At 58.0% G+C, this 11,863-nt stretch overlaps 1 long non-coding RNA gene across 4 annotated transcripts; it reads left to right on the top strand.

Annotated features, from left to right (window-relative positions):
- The first annotated feature begins 303 nt into the window (after positions 1-303).
- LOC105612347 (uncharacterized) lies at positions 304-10,778 on the top strand. 4 transcript variants are annotated; one of them, XR_009600072.1, is made up of 4 exons: positions 304-475; positions 5,124-6,248; positions 6,468-7,061; positions 7,169-10,778. It is a non-coding gene; the product is annotated as an uncharacterized LOC105612347 (long non-coding RNA). The 4 variants fall into 4 exon arrangements; XR_009600073.1 differs by having other exon boundaries at positions 7,208-10,778; XR_009600074.1 differs by having other exon boundaries at positions 5,124-5,359; positions 5,800-6,248; positions 6,468-10,778.
- The last annotated feature ends 1,085 nt before the right edge of the window (positions 10,779-11,863 follow it).

Here is an 11,863-nt window from a genome sequence, read left to right on the forward strand (position 1 = left end):
CCTCGGGCGGAGCCCCGCTGTGTCGTCTGCCCGTCGGTGCTTGTGAGCCGCAGCGAAGCCCCAGGAGCCAGAGGAGGCGCCCGGGGACCCGTGTCCTGAACCCCACTGCCGTCCAGCCTCCAGACTCTTCTGGGGCCCAGGAAGCCACCGACGGCCGGGCCGCTGACCTCAGTCAATCTGGCCACTGTCCCCGCTGGCGGAAGCCATCAGGCTTGGTGGTGGCATTGGGTCCCTCTAGCCCCTGCCCAGTCACTTCCGGTTTCCTGCAAGGAAGCCACGCAGGCTGACTTGGACGAGGGCCCTGTGTTTGCTCAGCAGCCTCGGCAGACCCCGGACCTGACCGTGGCTGCTGCTTGAGCCCTGAGTTTCTCCCTCAGGACGTTCACCAGGAGCCTGAGGCAAGGCCCCAAAACACGCAGCCCTGCCTCTCTGGACGGCGCAGTCTGGGAAGCCTGGCTACAGGAACCTGGAGCGGGTGGGTCAAACCTCTGTTTTCTTGCCTGCTTACAGGACAGTAAGGGCGGGGCCCCGCAGACCCCGCGGGGAGCTGTGTGGAAGGCCGGCAGCTGGTGGGCCAGCTGGTGGGCCCTTCGTGGCCACGCGGATGTCTTCCGTCACGGCCAGCAGGTTCCCGGGGAGGACACCCTGAGGGCATTCTCCTTGACCTCCCTCCCCTCAGCTCCTGAAAGCCCCTCCGCCTCTCCTGCCCCTGCCTGCCCAGCCGGCTGCCCGAGAGACACCCATCCAGGCCCCGCCAGCAGCCCCTCCCCTCGCCCCCTTTCACTCCACTCAGCCGTCCAGGCTTCCCCTCTGTTTGCTGTTTCAATCATCTCAGGGCAATTTCCTCTCTCGTCTGAGCACTGATTCCTCCCCAGATGGCTTCCTCCCCGTCTCCCTTCACCAGGGTCTCGGGCCAAACCCCAGGGCTGGGGGTGGGGAGGGTTAGGGTTAGAGGGCCCTGGCAGGGAGGGCCCGCAGAGCGCGGCGGTGGGCAGGCAGGCAGGCAGGCGCTCGCTGGGAAACGGCCGTTCCCTGCAGAAGGGCCGCGGAGCACGGCTCGGGGCTCGTCCCACCAAACCATGCGCGGTGGCCACAGATATGCCATGAAGCACATTTTTAGACTGTGAGTCAATTGCTAATAGAGTGATTTTTTTAATCATCCCAGAAGGAAGGCTGATTTACAGTTCTTCTGTGCTAGGGCTGAGTCGCCAGGGAGGGGCTTTCAAAGTGGCTCGAGTGGAGGCAGGGGGCCAGGGGCCCCCAGACCAGCCACCAGCGGTGCGGCGGCTGGGGGACTGGTCAGAGAAGGTTGCACAGACCTCCTGGCCCATCGCCACGAGGAGGTGCGCTCCCCAGGGAAGGCTTGGGCAGGGCCTCCGTCAGCTCTGACACCAGCTTGTTATCACAGTGACCCCAATTTCTCATGAGAGGGGACATAAATCAGTTGCGCAGATGGCTTTTCTGCGTCCCAGCCTGTGCCAAGTCCTTGGGTATGACGAGATGAATAAGACAAACCTCTTATGCATGGCAGACAACTTGTGGGAAGAAGAACGTTCCAGATCTAAACAACTAAACCGTGGTGGCCATGTCCCCTCCGAGCCTATAGCGCAGGGGCTGTAGGCAAGCAGGCCCGTCAGGCCAGGCGGTTCCAGGTCTCAGGACCTCGGGGCCGCCCAGCATCACTCCCTACATGGTGACCACCACTCGGCAGCCTCGGGCGTGGCCGGGGAGGCTGATGCAACCGAGCGGGGCGGGAGCCTGGCTGTCCCCCTCCCTCCCTGCCGAGTCTCCCTCCCTTACTGGGCCAGGGCACCCTCTGGCCGTGGGGGCTTCTACAGGGCAGCTCCCAGGACCTCCGCGGTCTCCACTTGGTGGGGAGCCGGAACCAGAGAGCTTGGTGACCCTGCTCTTTCATCTTCCGGGTCGACAGAGCCTCAAGGCCACCTTGGCACCAAAGCTGACAGCGGGTGGGGCCCCTGGCTGTGTGCCTGGGGGCGCAGCGTCTGCAGCCTCGGATCCACCAGCTCCGAAGCAGAGTCACCGTGCGTCGCCGTCTCAGAGGCAGCAGGAGGGTGGAGCTGTCTGCCCCAGGACAGCGAATGACAGGCCCCCGTCTGTCCCGAGTGCCCAGCAATCTGGGCCCCCTTGTTTCTCAGTCCCACAACAGACGCGGCTGTCCCCCACGGCTCTCCCAGGGCACCTCTGGATCCTCCGCATGGCCTGAGGCTGCCTCTGGTAACTGGTCGGGGTGCTCAGTGGAAAAAGCTGCCCTACAGAGAGATGGAAGGCAGCAAAAGGCAGAGGAGCGAGGCCCTGCCTGGGCCCTCAGAGTCGGCACTGGAGGGGACCCCAAGCCACGGTGGTCCAAGACAGCCGGGAGGAAAGGAGGCGGAGGGCAGGTTCTGGGGGGGCAGGAGCAGGAAGGTGGGGTACCCCGAGCCGAGCAGAACCTGATGGGCAGTGGCGGCCACCACGGAGGTCGAGGATGCTCCCGGGTATGGCACCCGGTCCATCACCAGGGGGTTGTCCCCACCCCCAGACTTTCCCCCTCACCAGTCAAGCTGCTCTGGACACAAAGATGCCCCTGCTCCTGGGAGGAGGGTTGGATGAGCACAGAAGAGGCTGGGGCTCAGGGTCCCAGGGCTGGAGTGATCAGGCCAGGGCCCGCACTGCCGCAGAGGAGACAGCCAGCTTGGGTGGGGATACATGAGCGCAGGTCCTGAGGCGTTCCCCCACGTCCCCTGTCTCAGGGGAACCCTAGCTGGTGGGGGAAGGGCGCAGAAGGCTCCCCAGGGCCTGGAGTGAGGGTCTCCCACGGGCAACAGCTGCGTCTCCCTCGGGTCTGCTCACGGGTCCGCCCGGCTCCCAGGGCTGAGCAATGCCCCCTACTGCCTGGTGGGCCGCGCCTGAGCTGAGCGACCGGGAGCCGCCTGCTGACGCTTGCTGAACGCCTGATGCCAATGGTGGGCCACGCCTGAGCCGGGCGGACCCGGAGCCGCTGGCTGACGCTTGCTGAACGCGCAATGCCGACGGTGGGCTCCTGAGCCGGGCTGACCCGGGAGGCCGTCAGGAATCAGAAACCGGGAAGCAGTGAGGTGGCCGTCTCAGGCCGCCAGGACCTGCCCTGGAGCAGGGTCCCGAACCAACCAGAGACGAGGGTCAGAGAAAGTTAGCATTGCCATTAGACAGAAATTCTTCTTTTTCTAATGGTGGGGAAAGAGTCTGAACTTGACCCAGACACTTTAAATGAACACTCTACTGATGCTGAAGCTGAAACTCCAATCCTTTGGCCACCTGATGCGAAGACCTGACTCAGCTGAAGAGACCCTGATGCTGGGAAAGATTGAGGGCAGGAGGAGAAGGGGATGACAGAGGATGAGATGGTTGGATGGCATCACCGACTCAATGGACATGGGTTAGAGTAAACTGCAGGAGCTGGTGATGGACAGAGAGGCCTAGAGTGCTGCGGTCCATGGCGTCGCAGAGAGTCAGACACGACTGAGGACTGAAGTGACTGAAAGGTCCCAGAGGCAGCAAGAGACAGAGGCGACTTAGTCAGAGTGCCGAGAGCCTCTCGGTCAGCTCAGGGAGGCCCCAGGGCTCCCCCAGGGAGAGCTGGAGCAGACCCCTCAGCGCCAGTGGCTCAGGGAGGCCCCCACGGCCAGGGACAGCCTTCAGAGGCCCCCAGGCTGCCAAGGCCGATGCCCACCCGCCTCCACCCCCTGGGATGCAGTTCCAAACCAAAAACAATCGTGTAAAGCAACCCTAAAAGAAGGGGAAAGAAGCCTCAGGAAACCTTTACTTTCGTACCACAAATTTCACTTGCTTTCAGCCCCATGCGGGGCTGGAAGTCTGGCTTTCTTTCTCTGGTTTTTCCATAAACCACACCCAATACTCTGGGGGCAAAAGGTAGGCCGGGACACTCAACTCCCCCAGGGGACCAGCATCCCGTCCCCCATATGGTATCCCTACCCCAACCCCCGGCTACCGACCCCCCCCCCAACCGCCCCAGCTACAGACACCCCTGCCCCCCGCCCCAGGCGGGCACACAGCCCCCGCTGGGCCGGCGGAACCACCAGACCAAACGCTCGGTCAGCCCCAGGGCTGCCTCCCAGTGAGGCTGGCCTGGGACACACGGGGATTCCACAGATTCAGGGCACGCCAGCAAGAACCTGAGATGCTCTGACGCTCCGCTTTGCCCCGCCACTCACCCTCCGAGCGGCCGAAGTCATTGTTCAGACCAGGAGGATCTGAGGGAAGAAGCGCGCTGCTGAGCTCTGTGGGCAGAAGCGGTCCGCGCGCCAGCAACAGACCGAGTCTCAGCCAGAAGGGAAACACAGCCAACGCTTTCAGGGGGCTCACGCTCACACTCGCATGTGCGACTCTCCTGCGACCCCCTGGACTGCAGCCCGCCGGGCTCCTCTGTCCACGGGATTTCCCAGGCTTGAATGCTGGAGTGGGGTGCCATTTCCTCCTCCCGGGGATCTTCTCGACCCAGGATCGAGCCTGCGTCTCCTGTGTCCCCCTCATTAGGTGGATTCTGTCCCACCAGTGCCACCCAGGACGCCCCACGCAGGAGACACTGAGGTCTGGGGTCAGGCACGCCTGGGCCCAGTGTGTGGATCTGGGAAGCTGTCCAATGCCTCTGCACCGACTTGCCCATCAGGGAAGTGGAGACGGTGCCTGTGCCTTCGGGTTGGCAGTGAGGGTGAGGGAAGTGCCATCTGGCCTGTGATACACAGAGGCACGCACGCGAGCACACACTGCCTGTGGGGAAGCGTGGCGGCGGGCACTCCAGTTGCATGCCAGGAAGTATTTAACAGCAGCTCCAGGGCTGGAGCAGGGCAGCCCCTCTGACCTGTCGAGGGCAGGTGGGCAGCGGAGCCAGTATGGGTCTCACTCCCCCCTGTGCAGCAGGCGCCCCAATAAAGCCTCACCTCAGTTTCTCATTGGTCTCGGTTGCTGTGTCCTACTCTTTGCGATCGCAGGGACTGGAGCCGTCAGGCCCCTCTGCCTACAGGATTCTCCAGGCAAGAATATTGGAGTGGCTCACCATTGCCTCCTCCGGGGGATCTCCCGGCCCGGGACTGAACCCGCGTCCCTTACACCTCTGGCACCCGCAGGCCTGCAGTCAGCTTCTAGAGATTAAGGAGGCCGAGCGCCCTCCGTGGCATCAATATTCCCACCTGGCCGGACTCCACGCTCCCTTCGTGATGTCTCTGACCCAGAGCTGAGGAGAGACACAGCCAGTCGGCGCCGGCCACCCCAGCTGGGACGCTGCACCCCAGGAGTGCGGCCTGACGGGGCCGTGGACGGGCCTCTGGAGGGGCAGCTGAGACCAGCTCGGAGACGACGCCCTGTGAGCGTGAGGCTGGGGCCCCTGCAGGACACGGCGCCCACCCTAAATCCACGGCCCGCCCCCAAGGGGGCCAAGGCAGGGAGGGGTCTAAGAGCCCGGGGAAGGGAGCAGGGCTGGGCCTGCTCGGCAGCACTGCTGGCAATTAAGTGAGAGGCGGTCTGTCCTGCCCGTCTGTCCACGTACCTCCAGGCTCCGGGAGAAAAGCGCTTCTACCAGAGGCTGTGAGGCCCTGCCAGCCACCCCCGCCACAGCCTCCTGGTGACACGGCCTTGCTGGGGGCGGGTGTGCACGGCTGCATGGCGGGGGCAGGGAGGGAGCGGGGGCCAGCTCACACATGAGCCCTTGGGGTTGGGGGCCCTGCTTCCTGCAGACCCCACCCTGGCTTCCCTTTGGGACAGCGGGGAGGCAAGCTGTGCTCACCCCCTGCCTGTTCTGTGAAGGGTTCCCCGGAAAGGGCTCGACCGCAGCCCCAGGAGGAGCTGTTTCCCCAGGCCGGGGGTGCCGGGAGGTGCCTAGTGACTGGACCAGGACACCACAGCAGGAGAGACGCCGGGGCGCTCGGCCCACTGGAGGCTCTGTCTCTCAGGCGCCTGCCCTGGACCGGAGGAGCCCGCCGTGCAAGCTCTCCTCTCCACGGGCCAGCGCCTCCAGCGACTCGTCGGGCCGGGCAGAGTCCCGGCCCCTTTCCCCGACCGCCATCAGCTCCAGCCGCCCCACGGGGTGTGCCGCGGCCCTGGCCTCATGGCTGGCCAGCCCGGCTCTCCCTCCACCTGGGCCGGGGGCCCTCACTCTTTCAGGCCTTGGTGCCCGGAGGACCGCCCCCCAGACCACTTTGCATTTTCAGGGCCTCCAGAGAATCCATCTCCCCAGCCCTGCGATGCCAGACCAGGTGTAGAGGGAGGGGCCGGGGCTGCACCCTGCATGGGGTGGGGGAGGAGGGGAAGGGGGCTGGGGGCTTGAGAGGCAGTGTCCCTGATGGGCCCCAGAGGCTCCCTCCAGCAGGCAGGGGGCAGGACAGTACCAGGAGCCTCGTCCCCCGGCAAGTGTGCTTTTGATTAGCTGTACGAGAAAGCCGTGGGGACTGAGTGTCCACTGGCTGCGCTTCTAGGGGCTGCTGGAAGGAATGCTGCACACAGGCGTGGAAGAGGCCCTGCTTCTGCAGTGAGAACACGTGCAATTCTTGACCGGGATTTGCAGCCCACGGGCGGGAGCCAGGCTTAGATTCCTCTAGGAAAACGTCTGAGATTCTACTGGAAAACAGCGAGGAAACCATTCTATGTCCCCACCAGGCAGCCTCAAGCTGGAAAGATCTCAGGCCTGCCTGCGTCTATACAGACGGACCGCAGACTTTCTCAAGTGCAGCGTAGACGGGGCTGAGAAGCAGGACCTCTGGGCAGACACTGGAGACACCAGTAGTTTTCAAATGGTGTTTTCAGGAGCCCCAGGGGGTCCACTGGGGTGGAAGAGGCTGCCCCAGAGGGGTGAGGGGGGCCGCTCCCGCTAGGCGTCGACGAGAGCATCCCACTTTAGTCCGTTTCACCTTCTGGGCTTCCTCAGGACTTCCTGTGATAGACGCCAAGGAAACTCAGAAACGTGCTGGCCCAGAACGACTGCCCGCTCTCGCGAGGTCCTGGCAGAAACGGAGAAGCAAGACAGCCTCGGTGGCCAAGTGCCAGCTGGGTACCGCAGTGCCGGCTTCCACGTAGGCAGCCGCCAGGACCCCGTGGGTGGGGGAAGGGTAACCATGGCAACCTCCCCCCAGTCATCGCTAAGTAATTCCTCCACAACGTACAATCGCTCTGTTTATAGGAGGAATGCTGACCGTATATTCTGGTTTTCCATGCACAGTACTTCACTAGGAAAGAATGCAGAACCCACCAGAAGGAGCTCACGTTGCACTTTTCCCAGTCAACCAAACCTCTTCCCGGGCCTTGGGGAATATGACGGGTGGGGTTCCACCATTCGGCCTGCAACCTGAGAAGGTGCAGAGACTGCCCGGCTTCAGATCCACCACCTGGAGGAGGGTCCCCACAGGTCAAAGCACGGGGGCTCCCCACCTGAGAAGCTTCCGGAGCCACAAGGGGCTGTGGACTGTGCCAGTCGAGGGTCTGGAGCCTGTAATTGGGCCAAACCACCCAGGCACTGGTTCATCAGAATGAATCTCAACCCACTGAAGCACGAGGGTCTGGCTTGCCGCTGGCTGAGGCCACAGACGCGGCTCCGTGTCTTCAGGGAGCCCTCACGCTCTGGGAGGCGCACACGCTCGCTTCCTTGCCACACAAAGTTCAAATTGAGGAGGGAAAGATGAGTTTCAGATGCTAAGAAAAAAAGTCCTTAGGGACTTTTCGAGGAAACGAATCAGCCCGCTCTCGGGCCTCCGCGGGAGAGAAGCCTCCGCTCTCTGCCCCGTCTCTGATGGACGTGGCTGCCGTGTCGTTGGTATTCCAAACGTGGCCTGTAATTTCCTGCGACCTGGAAATCCAGATGTTCCCCGGTTTAGACTTCACTGCTCAGAACAATGGATTTTAGTAAAATGCCCCCTGGAACTTCTCTGGAACTCTCTTTTTAATGGGATGAGCGTGACGGAAAAATGCAGAAATTGCCAAAGTATGCCTTAATGAATGATCACGGGGTGGTGCCAGGTGTGACACCCAGGCGGTGGCCGCTATGGAGCCAACCTTCTCACTAGGAGCTCGGAGCCCCTCCTACCTATGTCCCCTCACCCAACCCCAGAGCCTATAAGGCCTCCTTAAGGAAGATCCATCTGTGTGGCTGGGGACACTCCTGTTTCCTTTGCTGTGTAACCTCATTGAGGCCTTTATTTAGAAGGAAAGAAAGTTAGCTTGTTGCTTGAAGGGGAAGCCTTCCCCGGGGTGGCGGGGAGGAGCTCTGGGAGGGAGGACCAGCCTGGGGCGGCCCCCTGGGGGATCAGTGACCCCTCTGGCTCTCCCGCCCATCCTCCACCGATGGCACCCAAGTGTGACTCAGGCCGCTGGTATTTGCAGGCTGCCTCCAGCGAGCTGGAGAAGGAATCCCAGCTATTAAAGGCTGTGCTAATTACAAGCAAGCGCCTCCCAGCAGATGGTCCAGCGTGGGTAATCCTCTCCTTTCCCTGCCCCTACATCCTACATTTTTTGATGATAGGAGGCAGAGAACTGGTCTAGGATTCAAAAGATGAGCTGTCCTCCAGTTTCAAATGCCCTCCCTTCCTCTGGAGCATGGACGCCCCACCCAAGCCCCGTCCTCTGCAGAGAGAGTGCCCAAGAGCTGCTCGGCCTTGGCGTCCACCCTGCCCAGGGGCAGTGAAATGGGACGGTGTTACTCGCTCATCGTGTCTGACTCTTGTGACCCCATGGACTGCAGCCCACCAGGCTCCTCTGTCCATGGGGTTCTCCAGGCAAGAAGACTGGACTGGGTTGCAGTGCCCTCCTCCAGGGGCTCTTCCTGACTCAGGGATCAAACCCCGGTCTCCCGAACTGCAGGCGGATTCATCACCATCTGAGTCACCAGGGCCTGGTCACTAAGTCAGTGGACAGAATCAGCCGCTTTCCTATGAAGAGACAAAGCCCTCGGAGCAAGCAAAGGAGGGGACACCCTGGGGCCCAGTGGGCAAGATCCCACCTCTCGGTGCAGGGGACCCAGATTCGCTCTCTGCTCAGGGAGCTAAGATTACATGCACCTCGCAGCCCAAAAAGCAAAAGGAGTGTAAAACAGACGCAGTCTTGTAACAAATTCTTCAATAAAGGCTTCAAACGTGCTCCAAATCGAGAAATCTTTAAAAAAAATTAACAAATAAAAAAAACAATGCCAGCTTACAAAATACTAAAACTTTCCAAACTAACTAAGCCTATGAAACCAAAAATGTGTGGGATCCATAGGAAGAAAGCATTAAACCTAAGTTCTATAAAATCAGATGAAAAAGGAGAGAAACCTCTTCGTGCATGGGAGACATACTGAATATAAGGATGTCATCTCCTCCTGAAATTATCTATTCGTGGGAACCTAATCCTCATTACAATACCATGGGGGTACTGCAAGGAATTTAAGAAACTTCTTTTTGTTAGTTTAAATAAGACAATGACTCCATGAGGACAGACCAGAACTTTCTGCTTTGACACTTAAGTCGCCGAAGCAGCCCTCCCCAACTTTAAAGCCTGCACGTTTGAAACAGCTGGGAGCTGGAGGCCTCAGGCCACCAGAGGAAGTGAACAAATCCAGAAATAGCCCAGGAAGACACGTGGGATCACAGAAGACGATAAATTGGAGGGAGGAGATGGGATGCCCTGTAAATTATGGTCGAGCAAATGACTAGTCATTTGGAGGGAAAAAGCTTAAGGAAGACCTGAATTCCTACTCTCCCCTTCCACCAAAACAAATTCCACAAGGACAGAGTTTTAAACATGAAAAATGAAATGGTAAAAAGTCAGGAAACAAGCCACATATGGATTTGTAATACAGTCCTGGCGTGGAAAAGACCATTCTGGACCATACTGCCCCCAAAATATGGATTGATTTGCATACATAAAATGTGAAGCTTCTGCAGAGCAGACGCGTGTACACCCATGCACATACATGCCTGTGTGTCGCACAGACACTGTCACGCACAGAGGAAGGCGTGTGTGTCGCACAGACACTGTCGCGCACAGAGGAAGGCGTGTGTACCCGTGTGTATGTAGACGTGCACACATACGGACGTAACTGTCTCACGCACATACCCAAATTCACAGATAACCCAGCAAAAACACAAAAACTGGCTACAGGATAGACCAAGGTTCGATTCCTTCATAAACCAAGAGCTTACACAGTCAGTTCAGTTCCGTTCATTCTCTCAGCCGCATCCAACTCTGTGACCCTACAGACTGCAGCACGCCAGGCCTTCCTGTCCATCACCAACTCCCGGAGCTTACTCAAACTCATGTCCATTGAGTCAATGACGCCATCCAGTCATTTCATCCTCTGTTTCCCCCTTCTCCTCCCTCCTTCAATCTTTCCCAGCATCAGGGTCTTTTCCAATGAGTCGGTTCTTCCCATCAGGTGGCAGATGTATTGGAGTTTCATCTTCAGCATCAGTCCTTCCAATGAATATTCTGGACTGATCTCCTTTAGGATGGACTGGTTGGATCTCCTTGCAGTCCAAGGGACTCTCAAGAGTCTTCTCCAACACCACAGTTCAAAAGCATCAATTCTTCAGCACTCAGCTTTCTTTATAGTCTGACTCTGACATCCATACATGACTCCTGGAAAAACCATAGCTTTGACTAGATGGACCTTTGTCCACAAAGTAATTTCTCTGCTTTTTAATATGTTGTCTAAGTTTGTTATAGCTTTTTTTCCAAGGAGCAAGCATCTTTTAATTTCATGGCTGCAGTCACCATCTGCAGTGGTTTTGGAGCCCAAGAAAATAAAGTCTCTCACTGTTGCCATTGTTTCCCTATCTATTTGCCATGAAATGATGGGACCAGATGCCATGATCTTTGTTTTCTGAATGTTGAGCTTTAAGCCACCTTTTTCACTCTCCTCTTTCACTTTCATCAAGAGGCTCCTCAGCTCCTCTTCACTTTCTGCCATAAGGGTGGTGTCATCTGCATATCTGAGGTCATTGATATTTCTCCCGGCAATCTTGATTCTAGACTGTGCTTCTTCCAGCCCAGTGTTTCTCATGATGTACTCTGCATAGAAGTTAAATAAGCAGGGTGACAGTATGTAGTCTTGACGTCCTCCTTTTCCTATTTGGAACCAGTCTGTTGTTCCATGTCCAGTTCTAATTGTTGCTTCCTGACCTGTATACAGATTTCTCAGGAGGCAGGTCAGGTGGTCTGTTATTCCTGTCTTTTTAAGAATTTTCCACAGTTTATTGTGATCCACACAGTCAAAGGCTTTGGCATAGTCAATAAAGCAGAAGTAGATGTTTTTCTGGAACTATCTTGCTTTTTCTATGATCCAACTAAGGTTGGCAATTTGCTCTCTGGTTCCTCTGCCTTTTCTAAATCCAGCTTGAACATCAGGAAGCTCTGCTGAAGCTTCCAGTACATCTGGTTCACGTACTGTTGAAGCCTGGCTTGGAGAATTTTGAGCATGACTTTACTCGCGTGTGAGATGAGTGCAATTGTGCGGTAGTTTGAGCATTCTTTGGCATTGCCTTTCTTTGGGATTGGAATGAAAACTGACCTTTTCCAGTCCTGTGGCCTCTGCTGAGTTTTCCAAATTTGCTGGCATATTGAGTGCAGCACTTTCACAGCATCATCTTTCAGGATTTGAAATAGCTCATAAACCAAGAGCTTACACAAATCAAGAAGTCTGCAATTATATGAAAAGATGTGAAATCCGACTCAAATTTTTTTGAGCTATTGCACTGGCAGAATGTGAAGGTTTTCAATACCTGGTATTGGCGAGGGTTTGGAAAAGAAGCAGGCCTGAGGCCATGGGGCGATGCTGAGTCGTGTTCGTGTTGGCAGGACACTCTGCTCCTCCCGATCCACACTTAAAATGCACCTTCGGCCTCTC

Source organism: Ovis aries, chromosome 3, assembly GCF_016772045.2.
Source record: "Ovis aries strain OAR_USU_Benz2616 breed Rambouillet chromosome 3, ARS-UI_Ramb_v3.0, whole genome shotgun sequence".
In the NCBI taxonomy this organism is placed as follows: Eukaryota; Metazoa; Chordata; class Mammalia; order Artiodactyla; family Bovidae; genus Ovis; species Ovis aries.